The following is a 15,000-nucleotide window of genomic DNA, read 5'->3' on the forward strand; positions in this document are numbered from 1 at the left end:
TAAAAATTTTGACTTTTTTGAGTGCACGTGCAAATCTGCTGAAAAAGCCTGTGGAAGTTTCACGGCGTTCGTACGATATTTGGCGACGCAAAAATGAGCGATTTCCCAGCTCGATGGAATTCGGAGCGAGAGAAACGATGCCCCGTAACGCACATGAGAGCAATCCCGGCCAATTTCTCCCGTTTGATGGGGTCTATGTGTACAAATTTTGACTTTTTTGAGTGCACGTGCAAATCTGCTGAAAAAGCCTGTGGAAGTTTCACGGCGTTCGTACGATATTTGGCGACGCAAAAATGAGCGATTTCCCAGCTCGAGAGAATTCGGCGCGAGAGAAACGATGCCCCGTAACGCACATGAGAGCAATCCGGGCCAATTTCTCCCGTTTGATGGGGTCTATGTGTAAAAATTTTGACTTTTTTGAGTGCACGTGCAAATCTGCTGAAAAAGCCTGTGGAAGTTTCACGGCGTTCGTACGATATTTGGCGACGCAAAAATGAGCGATTTCCCAGCTCGATGGAATTCGGCGCGAGAGAAACGATGCCCCGTAACGCACATGAGAGCAATCCGGGCCAATTTCTCCCGTTTGATGGGGTCTATGTGTAAAAATTTTGACTTTTTTGAGTGCAGGTGCAAATCTGCTGAAAAAGCCTGTGGAAGTTTCACGGCGTTCGTACGATATTTGGCGACGCAAAAATGAGCGATTTCCCAGCTCGAGAGAATTCGGCGCGAGAGAAACGATGCCCCGTAACGCACATGAGAGCAATCCGGGCCAATTTCTCCCGTTTGATGGGGTCTATGTGTAAAAATTTTGACTTTTTTGAGTGCAGGTGCAAATCTGCTGGAAAAGCCTGTGGAAGTTTCACGGCGTTCGTACGATATTTGGCGACGCAAAAATGAGCGATTTCCCAGCTCGATGGAATTCGGCGCGAGAGAAACGATGCCCCGTAACGCACATGAGAGCAATCCGGGCCAATTTCTCCCGTTTGATGGGGTCTATGTGTACAAATTTTGACTTTTTTGAGTGCACGTGCAAATCTGCTGAAAAAGCCTGTGGAAGTTTCACGGCGTTCGTACGATATTTGGCGACGCAAAAATGAGCGATTTCCCAGCTCGATGGAATTCGGAGCGAGAGAAACGATGCCCCGTAACGCACATGAGAGCAATCCCGGCCAATTTCTCCCGTTTGATGGGGTCTATGTGTACAAATTTTGACTTTTTTGAGTGCACGTGCCAATCTGCTGGAAAAGCCTGTGGAAGTTTCACGGCGTTCGTACGATATTTGGCGACGCAAAAATGAGCGATTTCCCAGCTCGATGGAATTCGGCGCGACAGAAACGATGCCCCGTAACGCACATGAGAGCAATCCGGGCCAATTTCTCCCGTTTGATGGGGTCTATGTGTAAAAATTTTGACTTTTTTGAGTGCAGGTGCAAATCTGCTGGAAAAGCCTGTGGAAGTTTCACGGCGTTCGTACGATATTTGGCGACGCAAAAATGAGCGATTTCCAAGCTCGATGGAATTCGGAGCGAGAGAAACGATGCCCCGTAACGCACATGAGAGCAATCCGGGCCAATTTCTCCCGTTTGATGGGGTCTATGTGTAAAAATTTTGACTTTTTGGAGTGCAGGTGCAAATCTGCTGAAAAAGCCTGTGGAAGTTTCACGGCGTTCGTACGATATTTGGCGACGCAAAAATGAGCGATTTCCCAGCTCGAGAGAATTCGGCGCGAGAGAAACGATGCCCCGTAACGCACATGAGAGCAATCCGGGCCAATTTCTCCCGTTTGATGGGGTCTATGTGTAAAAATTTTGACTTTTTTGAGTGCACGTGCAAATCTGCTGGAAAAGCCTGTGGAAGTTTCACGGCGTTCGTACGATATTTGGCGACGCAAAAATGAGCGATTTCCCAGCTCGATGGAATTCGGCGCGAGAGAAACGATGCCCCGTAACGCACATGAGAGCAATCCCGGCCAATTTCTCCCGTTTGATGGGGTCTATGTGTAAAAATTTTGACTTTTTTGAGTGCACGTGCAAATCTGCTGGAAAAGCCTGTGGAAGTTTCACGGCGTTCGTACGATATTTGGCGACGCAAAAATGAGCGATTTCCCAGCTCGATGGAATTCGGCGCGACAGAAACGATGCCCCGTAACGCACATGAGAGCAATCCGGGCCAATTTCTCCCGTTTGATGGGGTCTATGTGTAAAAATTTTGACTTTTTTGAGTGCACGTGCAAATCTGCTGAAAAAGCCTGTGGAAGTTTCACGGCGTTCGTACGATATTTGGCGACGCAAAAATGAGCGATTTCCCAGCTCGAGAGAATTCGGCGCGAGAGAAACGATGCCCCGTAACGCACATGAGAGCAATCCGGGCCAATTTCTCCCGTTTGATGGGGTCTATGTGTACAAATTTTGACTTTTTTGAGTGCACGTGCAAATCTGCTGAAAAAGCCTGTGGAAGTTTCACGGCGTTCGTACGATATTTGGCGACGCAAAAATGAGCGATTTCCCAGCTCGATGGAATTCGGCGCGACAGAAACGATGCCCCGTAACGCACATGAGAGCAATCCGGGCCAATTTCTCCCGTTTGATGGGGTCTATGTGTAAAAATTTTGACTTTTTTGAGTGCACGTGCAAATCTGCTGAAAAAGCCTGTGGAAGTTTCACGGCGTTCGTACGATATTTGGCGACGCAAAAATGAGCGATTTCCCAGCTCGAGAGAATTCGGCGCGAGAGAAACGATGCCCCGTAACGCACATGAGAGCAATCCGGGCCAATTTCTCCCGTTTGATGGGGTCTATGTGTAAAAATTTTGACTTTTTTGAGTGCAGGTGCAAATCTGCTGGAAAAGCCTGTGGAAGTTTCACGGCGTTCGTACGATATTTGGCGACGCAAAAATGAGCGATTTCCCAGCTCGATGGAATTCGGAGCGAGAGAAACGATGCCCCGTAACGCACATGAGAGCAATCCCGGCCAATTTCTCCCGTTTGATGGGGTCTATGTGTACAAATTTTGACTTTTTTGAGTGCACGTGCCAATCTGCTGAAAAAGCCTGTGGAAGTTTCACGGCGTTCGTACGATATTTGGCGACGCAAAAATGAGCGATTTCCCAGCTCGATGGAATTCGGCACGAGAGAAACGATGCCCCGTAACGCACATGAGAGCAATCCCGGCCAATTTCTCCCGTTTGATGGGGTCTATGTGTAAAAATTTTGACTTTTTTGAGTGCACGTGCAAATCTGCTGAAAAAGCCTGTGGAAGTTTCACGGCGTTCGTACGATATTTGGCGACGCAAAAATGAGCGATTTCCCAGCTCGATGGAATTCGGAGCGAGAGAAACGATGCCCCGTAACGCACATGAGAGCAATCCCGGCCAATTTCTCCCGTTTGATGGGGTCTATGTGTAAAAATTTTGACTTTTTTGAGTGCACGTGCAAATCTGCTGAAAAAGCCTGTGGAAGTTTCACGGCGTTCGTACGATATTTGGCGACGCAAAAATGAGCGATTTCCCAGCTCGAGAGAATTCGGCGCGAGAGAAACGATGCCCCGTAACGCACATGAGAGCAATCCGGGCCAATTTCTCCCGTTTGATGGGGTCTATGTGTAAAAATTTTGACTTTTTTGAGTGCACGTGCAAATCTGCTGGAAAAGCCTGTGGAAGTTTCACGGCGTTCGTACGATATTTGGCGACGCAAAAATGAGCGATTTCCCAGCTCGATGGAATTCGGCGCGACAGAAACGATGCCCCGTAACGCACATGAGAGCAATCCGGGCCAATTTCTCCCGTTTGATGGGGTCTATGTGTAAAAATTTTGACTTTTTTGAGTGCAGGTGCAAATCTGCTGAAAAAGCCTGTGGAAGTTTCACGGCGTTCGTACGATATTTGGCGACGCAAAAATGAGCGATTTCCCAGCTCGAGAGAATTCGGCGCGAGAGAAACGATGCCCCGTAACGCACATGAGAGCAATCCGGGCCAATTTCTCCCGTTTGATGGGGTCTATGTGTACAAATTTTGACTTTTTTGAGTGCACGTGCAAATCTGCTGAAAAAGCCTGTGGAAGTTTCACGGCGTTCGTACGATATTTGGCGACGCAAAAATGAGCGATTTCCCAGCTCGATGGAATTCGGCGCGAGAGAAACGATGCCCCGTAACGCACATGAGAGCAATCCGGGCCAATTTCTCCCGTTTGATGGGGTCTATGTGTAAAAATTTTGACTTTTTTGAGTGCAGGTGCAAATCTGCTGAAAAAGCCTGTGGAAGTTTCACGGCGTTCGTACGATATTTGGCGACGCAAAAATGAGCGATTTCCCAGCTCGAGAGAATTCGGCGCGAGAGAAACGATGCCCCGTAACGCACATGAGAGCAATCCGGGCCAATTTCTCCCGTTTGATGGGGTCTATGTGTAAAAATTTTGACTTTTTTGAGTGCAGGTGCAAATCTGCTGGAAAAGCCTGTGGAAGTTTCACGGCGTTCGTACGATATTTGGCGACGCAAAAATGAGCGATTTCCCAGCTCGATGGAATTCGGAGCGAGAGAAACGATGCCCCGTAACGCACATGAGAGCAATCCCGGCCAATTTCTCCCGTTTGATGGGGTCTATGTGTACAAATTTTGACTTTTTTGAGTGCACGTGCCAATCTGCTGGAAAAGCCTGTGGAAGTTTCACGGCGTTCGTACGATATTTGGCGACGCAAAAATGAGCGATTTCCCAGCTCGATGGAATTCGGCGCGAGAGAAACGATGCCCCGTAACGCACATGAGAGCAATCCCGGCCAATTTCTCCCGTTTGATGGGGTCTATGTGTAAAAATTTTGACTTTTTTGAGTGCACGTGCAAATCTGCTGAAAAAGCCTGTGGAAGTTTCACGGCGTTCGTACGATATTTGGCGACGCAAAAATGAGCGATTTCCCAGCTCGATGGAATTCGGAGCGAGAGAAACGATGCCCCGTAACGCACATGAGAGCAATCCCGGCCAATTTCTCCCGTTTGATGGGGTCTATGTGTAAAAATTTTGACTTTTTTGAGTGCACGTGCAAATCTGCTGGAAAAGCCTGTGGAAGTTTCACGGCGTTCGTACGATATTTGGCGACGCAAAAATGAGCGATTTCCCAGCTCGAGAGAATTCGGCGCGAGAGAAACGATGCCCCGTAACGCACATGAGAGCAATCCGGGCCAATTTCTCCCGTTTGATGGGGTCTATGTGTAAAAATTTTGACTTTTTTGAGTGCACGTGCAAATCTGCTGGAAAAGCCTGTGGAAGTTTCACGGCGTTCGTACGATATTTGGCGACGCAAAAATGAGCGATTTCCCAGCTCGATGGAATTCGGCGCGAGAGAAACGATGCCCCGTAACGCACATGAGAGCAATCCCGGCCAATTTCTCCCGTTTGATGGGGTCTATGTGTACAAATTTTGACTTTTTTGAGTGCACGTGCAAATCTGCTGAAAAAGCCTGTGGAAGTTTCACGGCGTTCGTACGATATTTGGCGACGCAAAAATGAGCGATTTCCCAGCTCGATGGAATTCGGAGCGAGAGAAACGATGCCCCGTAACGCACATGAGAGCAATCCCGGCCAATTTCTCCCGTTTGATGGGGTCTATGTGTACAAATTTTGACTTTTTTGAGTGCAGGTGCAAATCTGCTGAAAAAGCCTGTGGAAGTTTCACGGCGTTCGTACGATATTTGGCGACGCAAAAATGAGCGATTTCCCAGCTCGAGAGAATTCGGCGCGAGAGAAACGATGCCCCGTAACGCACATGAGAGCAATCCGGGCCAATTTCTCCCGTTTGATGGGGTCTATGTGTAAAAATTTTGACTTTTTTGAGTGCAGGTGCAAATCTGCTGGAAAAGCCTGTGGAAGTTTCACGGCGTTCGTACGATATTTGGCGACGCAAAAATGAGCGATTTCCAAGCTCGATGGAATTCGGAGCGAGAGAAACGATGCCCCGTAACGCACATGAGAGCAATCCGGGCCAATTTCTCCCGTTTGATGGGGTCTATGTGTAAAAATTTTGACTTTTTTGAGTGCAGGTGCAAATCTGCTGGAAAAGCCTGTGGAAGTTTCACGGCGTTCGTACGATATTTGGCGACGCAAAAATGAGCGATTTCCCAGCTCGATGGAATTCGGCGCGAGAGAAACGATGCCCCGTAACGCACATGAGAGCAATCCCGGCCAATTTCTCCCGTTTGATGGGGTCTATGTGTAAAAATTTTGACTTTTTTGAGTGCACGTGCAAATCTGCTGAAAAAGCCTGTGGAAGTTTCACGGCGTTCGTACGATATTTGGCGACGCAAAAATGAGCGATTTCCCAGCTCGATGGAATTCGGAGCGAGAGAAACGATGCCCCGTAACGCACATGAGAGCAATCCCGGCCAATTTCTCCCGTTTGATGGGGTCTATGTGTACAAATTTTGACTTTTTTGAGTGCACGTGCAAATCTGCTGAAAAAGCCTGTGGAAGTTTCACGGCGTTCGTACGATATTTGGCGACGCAAAAATGAGCGATTTCCCAGCTCGAGAGAATTCGGCGCGAGAGAAACGATGCCCCGTAACGCACATGAGAGCAATCCGGGCCAATTTCTCCCGTTTGATGGGGTCTATGTGTACAAATTTTGACTTTTTTGAGTGCACGTGCAAATCTGCTGAAAAAGCCTGTGGAAGTTTCACGGCGTTCGTACGATATTTGGCGACGCAAAAATGAGCGATTTCCCAGCTCGATGGAATTCGGCGCGAGAGAAACGATGCCCCGTAACGCACATGAGAGCAATCCGGGCCAATTTCTCCCGTTTGATGGGGTCTATGTGTAAAAATTTTGACTTTTTTGAGTGCAGGTGCAAATCTGCTGAAAAAGCCTGTGGAAGTTTCACGGCGTTCGTACGATATTTGGCGACGCAAAAATGAGCGATTTCCCAGCTCGATGGAATTCGGAGCGAGAGAAACGATGCCCCGTAACGCACATGAGAGCAATCCCGGCCAATTTCTCCCGTTTGATGGGGTCTATGTGTACAAATTTTGACTTTTTTGAGTGCACGTGCCAATCTGCTGGAAAAGCCTGTGGAAGTTTCACGGCGTTCGTACGATATTTGGCGACGCAAAAATGAGCGATTTCCCAGCTCGATGGAATTCGGCGCGACAGAAACGATGCCCCGTAACGCACATGAGAGCAATCCGGGCCAATTTCTCCCGTTTGATGGGGTCTATGTGTAAAAATTTTGACTTTTTTGAGTGCAGGTGCAAATCTGCTGGAAAAGCCTGTGGAAGTTTCACGGCGTTCGTACGATATTTGGCGACGCAAAAATGAGCGATTTCCAAGCTCGATGGAATTCGGAGCGAGAGAAACGATGCCCCGTAACGCACATGAGAGCAATCCGGGCCAATTTCTCCCGTTTGATGGGGTCTATGTGTACAAATTTTGACTTTTTTGAGTGCAGGTGCAAATCTGCTGAAAAAGCCTGTGGAAGTTTCACGGCGTTCGTACGATATTTGGCGACGCAAAAATGAGCGATTTCCCAGCTCGAGAGAATTCGGCGCGAGAGAAACGATGCCCCGTAACGCACATGAGAGCAATCCGGGCCAATTTCTCCCGTTTGATGGGGTCTATGTGTAAAAATTTTGACTTTTTTGAGTGCAGGTGCAAATCTGCTGGAAAAGCCTGTGGAAGTTTCACGGCGTTCGTACGATATTTGGCGACGCAAAAATGAGCGATTTCCAAGCTCGATGGAATTCGGAGCGAGAGAAACGATGCCCCGTAACGCACATGAGAGCAATCCGGGCCAATTTCTCCCGTTTGATGGGGTCTATGTGTAAAAATTTTGACTTTTTTGAGTGCAGGTGCAAATCTGCTGGAAAAGCCTGTGGAAGTTTCACGGCGTTCGTACGATATTTGGCGACGCAAAAATGAGCGATTTCCCAGCTCGATGGAATTCGGCGCGAGAGAAACGATGCCCCGTAACGCACATGAGAGCAATCCCGGCCAATTTCTCCCGTTTGATGGGGTCTATGTGTAAAAATTTTGACTTTTTTGAGTGCACGTGCAAATCTGCTGAAAAAGCCTGTGGAAGTTTCACGGCGTTCGTACGATATTTGGCGACGCAAAAATGAGCGATTTCCCAGCTCGATGGAATTCGGAGCGAGAGAAACGATGCCCCGTAACGCACATGAGAGCAATCCCGGCCAATTTCTCCCGTTTGATGGGGTCTATGTGTACAAATTTTGACTTTTTTGAGTGCACGTGCAAATCTGCTGAAAAAGCCTGTGGAAGTTTCACGGCGTTCGTACGATATTTGGCGACGCAAAAATGAGCGATTTCCCAGCTCGAGAGAATTCGGCGCGAGAGAAACGATGCCCCGTAACGCACATGAGAGCAATCCGGGCCAATTTCTCCCGTTTGATGGGGTCTATGTGTAAAAATTTTGACTTTTTTGAGTGCACGTGCAAATCTGCTGAAAAAGCCTGTGGAAGTTTCACGGCGTTCGTACGATATTTGGCGACGCAAAAATGAGCGATTTCCCAGCTCGATGGAATTCGGCGCGAGAGAAACGATGCCCCGTAACGCACATGAGAGCAATCCGGGCCAATTTCTCCCGTTTGATGGGGTCTATGTGTAAAAATTTTGACTTTTTTGAGTGCAGGTGCAAATCTGCTGAAAAAGCCTGTGGAAGTTTCACGGCGTTCGTACGATATTTGGCGACGCAAAAATGAGCGATTTCCCAGCTCGAGAGAATTCGGCGCGAGAGAAACGATGCCCCGTAACGCACATGAGAGCAATCCGGGCCAATTTCTCCCGTTTGATGGGGTCTATGTGTAAAAATTTTGACTTTTTTGAGTGCAGGTGCAAATCTGCTGGAAAAGCCTGTGGAAGTTTCACGGCGTTCGTACGATATTTGGCGACGCAAAAATGAGCGATTTCCCAGCTCGATGGAATTCGGCGCGAGAGAAACGATGCCCCGTAACGCACATGAGAGCAATCCGGGCCAATTTCTCCCGTTTGATGGGGTCTATGTGTACAAATTTTGACTTTTTTGAGTGCACGTGCAAATCTGCTGAAAAAGCCTGTGGAAGTTTCACGGCGTTCGTACGATATTTGGCGACGCAAAAATGAGCGATTTCCCAGCTCGATGGAATTCGGAGCGAGAGAAACGATGCCCCGTAACGCACATGAGAGCAATCCCGGCCAATTTCTCCCGTTTGATGGGGTCTATGTGTACAAATTTTGACTTTTTTGAGTGCACGTGCCAATCTGCTGGAAAAGCCTGTGGAAGTTTCACGGCGTTCGTACGATATTTGGCGACGCAAAAATGAGCGATTTCCCAGCTCGATGGAATTCGGCGCGACAGAAACGATGCCCCGTAACGCACATGAGAGCAATCCGGGCCAATTTCTCCCGTTTGATGGGGTCTATGTGTAAAAATTTTGACTTTTTTGAGTGCAGGTGCAAATCTGCTGGAAAAGCCTGTGGAAGTTTCACGGCGTTCGTACGATATTTGGCGACGCAAAAATGAGCGATTTCCAAGCTCGATGGAATTCGGAGCGAGAGAAACGATGCCCCGTAACGCACATGAGAGCAATCCGGGCCAATTTCTCCCGTTTGATGGGGTCTATGTGTAAAAATTTTGACTTTTTTGAGTGCACGTGCAAATCTGCTGGAAAAGCCTGTGGAAGTTTCACGGCGTTCGTACGATATTTGGCGACGCAAAAATGAGCAATTTCCCAGCTCGATGGAATTCGGCGCGAGAGAAACGATGCCCCGTAACGCACATGAGAGCAATCCCGGCCAATTTCTCCCGTTTGATGGGGTCTATGTGTAAAAATTTTGACTTTTTTGAGTGCACGTGCAAATCTGCTGAAAAAGCCTGTGGAAGTTTCACGGCGTTCGTACGATATTTGGCGACGCAAAAATGAGCGATTTCCCAGCTCGATGGAATTCGGAGCGAGAGAAACGATGCCCCGTAACGCACATGAGAGCAATCCCGGCCAATTTCTCCCGTTTGATGGGGTCTATGTGTACAAATTTTGACTTTTTTGAGTGCACGTGCAAATCTGCTGAAAAAGCCTGTGGAAGTTTCACGGCGTTCGTACGATATTTGGCGACGCAAAAATGAGCGATTTCCCAGCTCGAGAGAATTCGGCGCGAGAGAAACGATGCCCCGTAACGCACATGAGAGCAATCCGGGCCAATTTCTCCCGTTTGATGGGGTCTATGTGTAAAAATTTTGACTTTTTTGAGTGCACGTGCAAATCTGCTGAAAAAGCCTGTGGAAGTTTCACGGCGTTCGTACGATATTTGGCGACGCAAAAATGAGCGATTTCCCAGCTCGATGGAATTCGGCGCGAGAGAAACGATGCCCCGTAACGCACATGAGAGCAATCCGGGCCAATTTCTCCCGTTTGATGGGGTCTATGTGTAAAAATTTTGACTTTTTTGAGTGCAGGTGCAAATCTGCTGAAAAAGCCTGTGGAAGTTTCACGGCGTTCGTACGATATTTGGCGACGCAAAAATGAGCGATTTCCCAGCTCGAGAGAATTCGGCGCGAGAGAAACGATGCCCCGTAACGCACATGAGAGCAATCCGGGCCAATTTCTCCCGTTTGATGGGGTCTATGTGTAAAAATTTTGACTTTTTTGAGTGCAGGTGCAAATCTGCTGGAAAAGCCTGTGGAAGTTTCACGGCGTTCGTACGATATTTGGCGACGCAAAAATGAGCGATTTCCCAGCTCGATGGAATTCGGAGCGAGAGAAACGATGCCCCGTAACGCACATGAGAGCAATCCCGGCCAATTTCTCCCGTTTGATGGGGTCTATGTGTACAAATTTTGACTTTTTTGAGTGCACGTGCCAATCTGCTGGAAAAGCCTGTGGAAGTTTCACGGCGTTCGTACGATATTTGGCGACGCAAAAATGAGCGATTTCCCAGCTCGATGGAATTCGGCGCGAGAGAAACGATGCCCCGTAACGCACATGAGAGCAATCCCGGCCAATTTCTCCCGTTTGATGGGGTCTATGTGTAAAAATTTTGACTTTTTTGAGTGCACGTGCAAATCTGCTGAAAAAGCCTGTGGAAGTTTCACGGCGTTCGTACGATATTTGGCGACGCAAAAATGAGCGATTTCCCAGCTCGATGGAATTCGGAGCGAGAGAAACGATGCCCCGTAACGCACATGAGAGCAATCCCGGCCAATTTCTCCCGTTTGATGGGGTCTATGTGTAAAAATTTTGACTTTTTTGAGTGCACGTGCAAATCTGCTGAAAAAGCCTGTGGAAGTTTCACGGCGTTCGTACGATATTTGGCGACGCAAAAATGAGCGATTTCCCAGCTCGATGGAATTCGGCGCGAGAGAAACGATGCCCCGTAACGCACATGAGAGCAATCCCGGCCAATTTCTCCCGTTTGATGGGGTCTATGTGTACAAATTTTGACTTTTTTGAGTGCACGTGCAAATCTGCTGAAAAAGCCTGTGGAAGTTTCACGGCGTTCGTACGATATTTGGCGACGCAAAAATGAGCGATTTCCCAGCTCGAGAGAATTCGGCGCGAGAGAAACGATGCCCCGTAACGCACATGAGAGCAATCCGGGCCAATTTCTCCCGTTTGATGGGGTCTATGTGTAAAAATTTTGACTTTTTTGAGTGCAGGTGCAAATCTGCTGGAAAAGCCTGTGGAAGTTTCACGGCGTTCGTACGATATTTGGCGACGCAAAAATGAGCGATTTCCCAGCTCGATGGAATTCGGAGCGAGAGAAACGATGCCCCGTAACGCACATGAGAGCAATCCCGGCCAATTTCTCCCGTTTGATGGGGTCTATGTGTACAAATTTTGACTTTTTTGAGTGCACGTGCCAATCTGCTGGAAAAGCCTGTGGAAGTTTCACGGCGTTCGTACGATATTTGGCGACGCAAAAATGAGCGATTTCCCAGCTCGATGGAATTCGGCGCGAGAGAAACGATGCCCCGTAACGCACATGAGAGCAATCCCGGCCAATTTCTCCCGTTTGATGGGGTCTATGTGTAAAAATTTTGACTTTTTTGAGTGCACGTGCAAATCTGCTGGAAAAGCCTGTGGAAGTTTCACGGCGTTCGTACGATATTTGGCGACGCAAAAATGAGCGATTTCCCAGCTCGATGGAATTCGGAGCGAGAGAAACGATGCCCCGTAACGCACATGAGAGCAATCCCGGCCAATTTCTCCCGTTTGATGGGGTCTATGTGTAAAAATTTTGACTTTTTTGAGTGCACGTGCAAATCTGCTGAAAAAGCCTGTGGAAGTTTCACGGCGTTCGTACGATATTTGGCGACGCAAAAATGAGCGATTTCCCAGCTCGATGGAATTCGGCGCGAGAGAAACGATGCCCCGTAACGCACATGAGAGCAATCCCGGCCAATTTCTCCCGTTTGATGGGGTCTATGTGTACAAATTTTGACTTTTTTGAGTGCACGTGCAAATCTGCTGAAAAAGCCTGTGGAAGTTTCACGGCGTTCGTACGATATTTGGCGACGCAAAAATGAGCGATTTCCCAGCTCGATGGAATTCGGAGCGAGAGAAACGATGCCCCGTAACGCACATGAGAGCAATCCCGGCCAATTTCTCCCGTTTGATGGGGTCTATGTGTAAAAATTTTGACTTTTTTGAGTGCAGGTGCAAATCTGCTGGAAAAGCCTGTGGAAGTTTCACGGCGTTCGTACGATATTTGGCGACGCAAAAATGAGCGATTTCCAAGCTCGATGGAATTCGGAGCGAGAGAAACGATGCCCCGTAACGCACATGAGAGCAATCCGGGCCAATTTCTCCCGTTTGATGGGGTCTATGTGTAAAAATTTTGACTTTTTTGAGTGCAGGTGCAAATCTGCTGAAAAAGCCTGTGGAAGTTTCACGGCGTTCGTACGATATTTGGCGACGCAAAAATGAGCGATTTCCCAGCTCGAGAGAATTCGGCGCGAGAGAAACGATGCCCCGTAACGCACATGAGAGCAATCCGGGCCAATTTCTCCCGTTTGATGGGGTCTATGTGTAAAAATTTTGACTTTTTTGAGTGCACGTGCAAATCTGCTGGAAAAGCCTGTGGAAGTTTCACGGCGTTCGTACGATATTTGGCGACGCAAAAATGAGCGATTTCCCAGCTCGATGGAATTCGGCGCGACAGAAACGATGCCCCGTAACGCACATGAGAGCAATCCGGGCCAATTTCTCCCGTTTGATGGGGTCTATGTGTAAAAATTTTGACTTTTTTGAGTGCAGGTGCAAATCTGCTGGAAAAGCCTGTGGAAGTTTCACGGCGTTCGTACGATATTTGGCGACGCAAAAATGAGCGATTTCCAAGCTCGATGGAATTCGGAGCGAGAGAAACGATGCCCCGTAACGCACATGAGAGCAATCCGGGCCAATTTCTCCCGTTTGATGGGGTCTATGTGTAAAAATTTTGACTTTTTTGAGTGCAGGTGCAAATCTGCTGAAAAAGCCTGTGGAAGTTTCACGGCGTTCGTACGATATTTGGCGACGCAAAAATGAGCGATTTCCCAGCTCGAGAGAATTCGGCGCGAGAGAAACGATGCCCCGTAACGCACATGAGAGCAATCCGGGCCAATTTCTCCCGTTTGATGGGGTCTATGTGTAAAAATTTTGACTTTTTTGAGTGCACGTGCAAATCTGCTGGAAAAGCCTGTGGAAGTTTCACGGCGTTCGTACGATATTTGGCGACGCAAAAATGAGCGATTTCCCAGCTCGATGGAATTCGGCGCGAGAGAAACGATGCCCCGTAACGCACATGAGAGCAATCCCGGCCAATTTCTCCCGTTTGATGGGGTCTATGTGTACAAATTTTGACTTTTTTGAGTGCACGTGCAAATCTGCTGAAAAAGCCTGTGGAAGTTTCACGGCGTTCGTACGATATTTGGCGACGCAAAAATGAGCGATTTCCCAGCTCGATGGAATTCGGAGCGAGAGAAACGATGCCCCGTAACGCACATGAGAGCAATCCCGGCCAATTTCTCCCGTTTGATGGGGTCTATGTGTACAAATTTTGACTTTTTTGAGTGCAGGTGCAAATCTGCTGAAAAAGCCTGTGGAAGTTTCACGGCGTTCGTACGATATTTGGCGACGCAAAAATGAGCGATTTCCCAGCTCGAGAGAATTCGGCGCGAGAGAAACGATGCCCCGTAACGCACATGAGAGCAATCCGGGCCAATTTCTCCCGTTTGATGGGGTCTATGTGTAAAAATTTTGACTTTTTTGAGTGCAGGTGCAAATCTGCTGGAAAAGCCTGTGGAAGTTTCACGGCGTTCGTACGATATTTGGCGACGCAAAAATGAGCGATTTCCAAGCTCGATGGAATTCGGAGCGAGAGAAACGATGCCCCGTAACGCACATGAGAGCAATCCGGGCCAATTTCTCCCGTTTGATGGGGTCTATGTGTAAAAATTTTGACTTTTTTGAGTGCAGGTGCAAATCTGCTGAAAAAGCCTGTGGAAGTTTCACGGCGTTCGTACGATATTTGGCGACGCAAAAATGAGCGATTTCCCAGCTCGAGAGAATTCGGCGCGAGAGAAACGATGCCCCGTAACGCACATGAGAGCAATCCGGGCCAATTTCTCCCGTTTGATGGGGTCTATGTGTAAAAATTTTGACTTTTTTGAGTGCACGTGCAAATCTGCTGGAAAAGCCTGTGGAAGTTTCACGGCGTTCGTACGATATTTGGCGACGCAAAAATGAGCGATTTCCCAGCTCGATGGAATTCGGCGCGAGAGAAACGATGCCCCGTAACGCACATGAGAGCAATCCCGGCCAATTTCTCCCGTTTGATGGGGTCTATGTGTAAAAATTTTGACTTTTTTGAGTGCACGTGCAAATCTGCTGAAAAAGCCTGTGGAAGTTTCACGGCGTTCGTACGATATTTGGCGACGCAAAAATGAGCGATTTCCCAGCTCGAGAGAATTCGGCGCGAGAGAAACGATGCCCCGTAACGCACATGAGAGCAATCCGGGCCAATTTCTCCCGTTTGATGGGGTCTATGTG

This window comes from Lampetra planeri, chromosome 4 (assembly GCF_965212315.1).
Source record: "Lampetra planeri chromosome 4, kcLamPlan1.2.h2, whole genome shotgun sequence".
Classification (NCBI taxonomy): domain Eukaryota; kingdom Metazoa; phylum Chordata; class Hyperoartia; order Petromyzontiformes; family Petromyzontidae; genus Lampetra; species Lampetra planeri.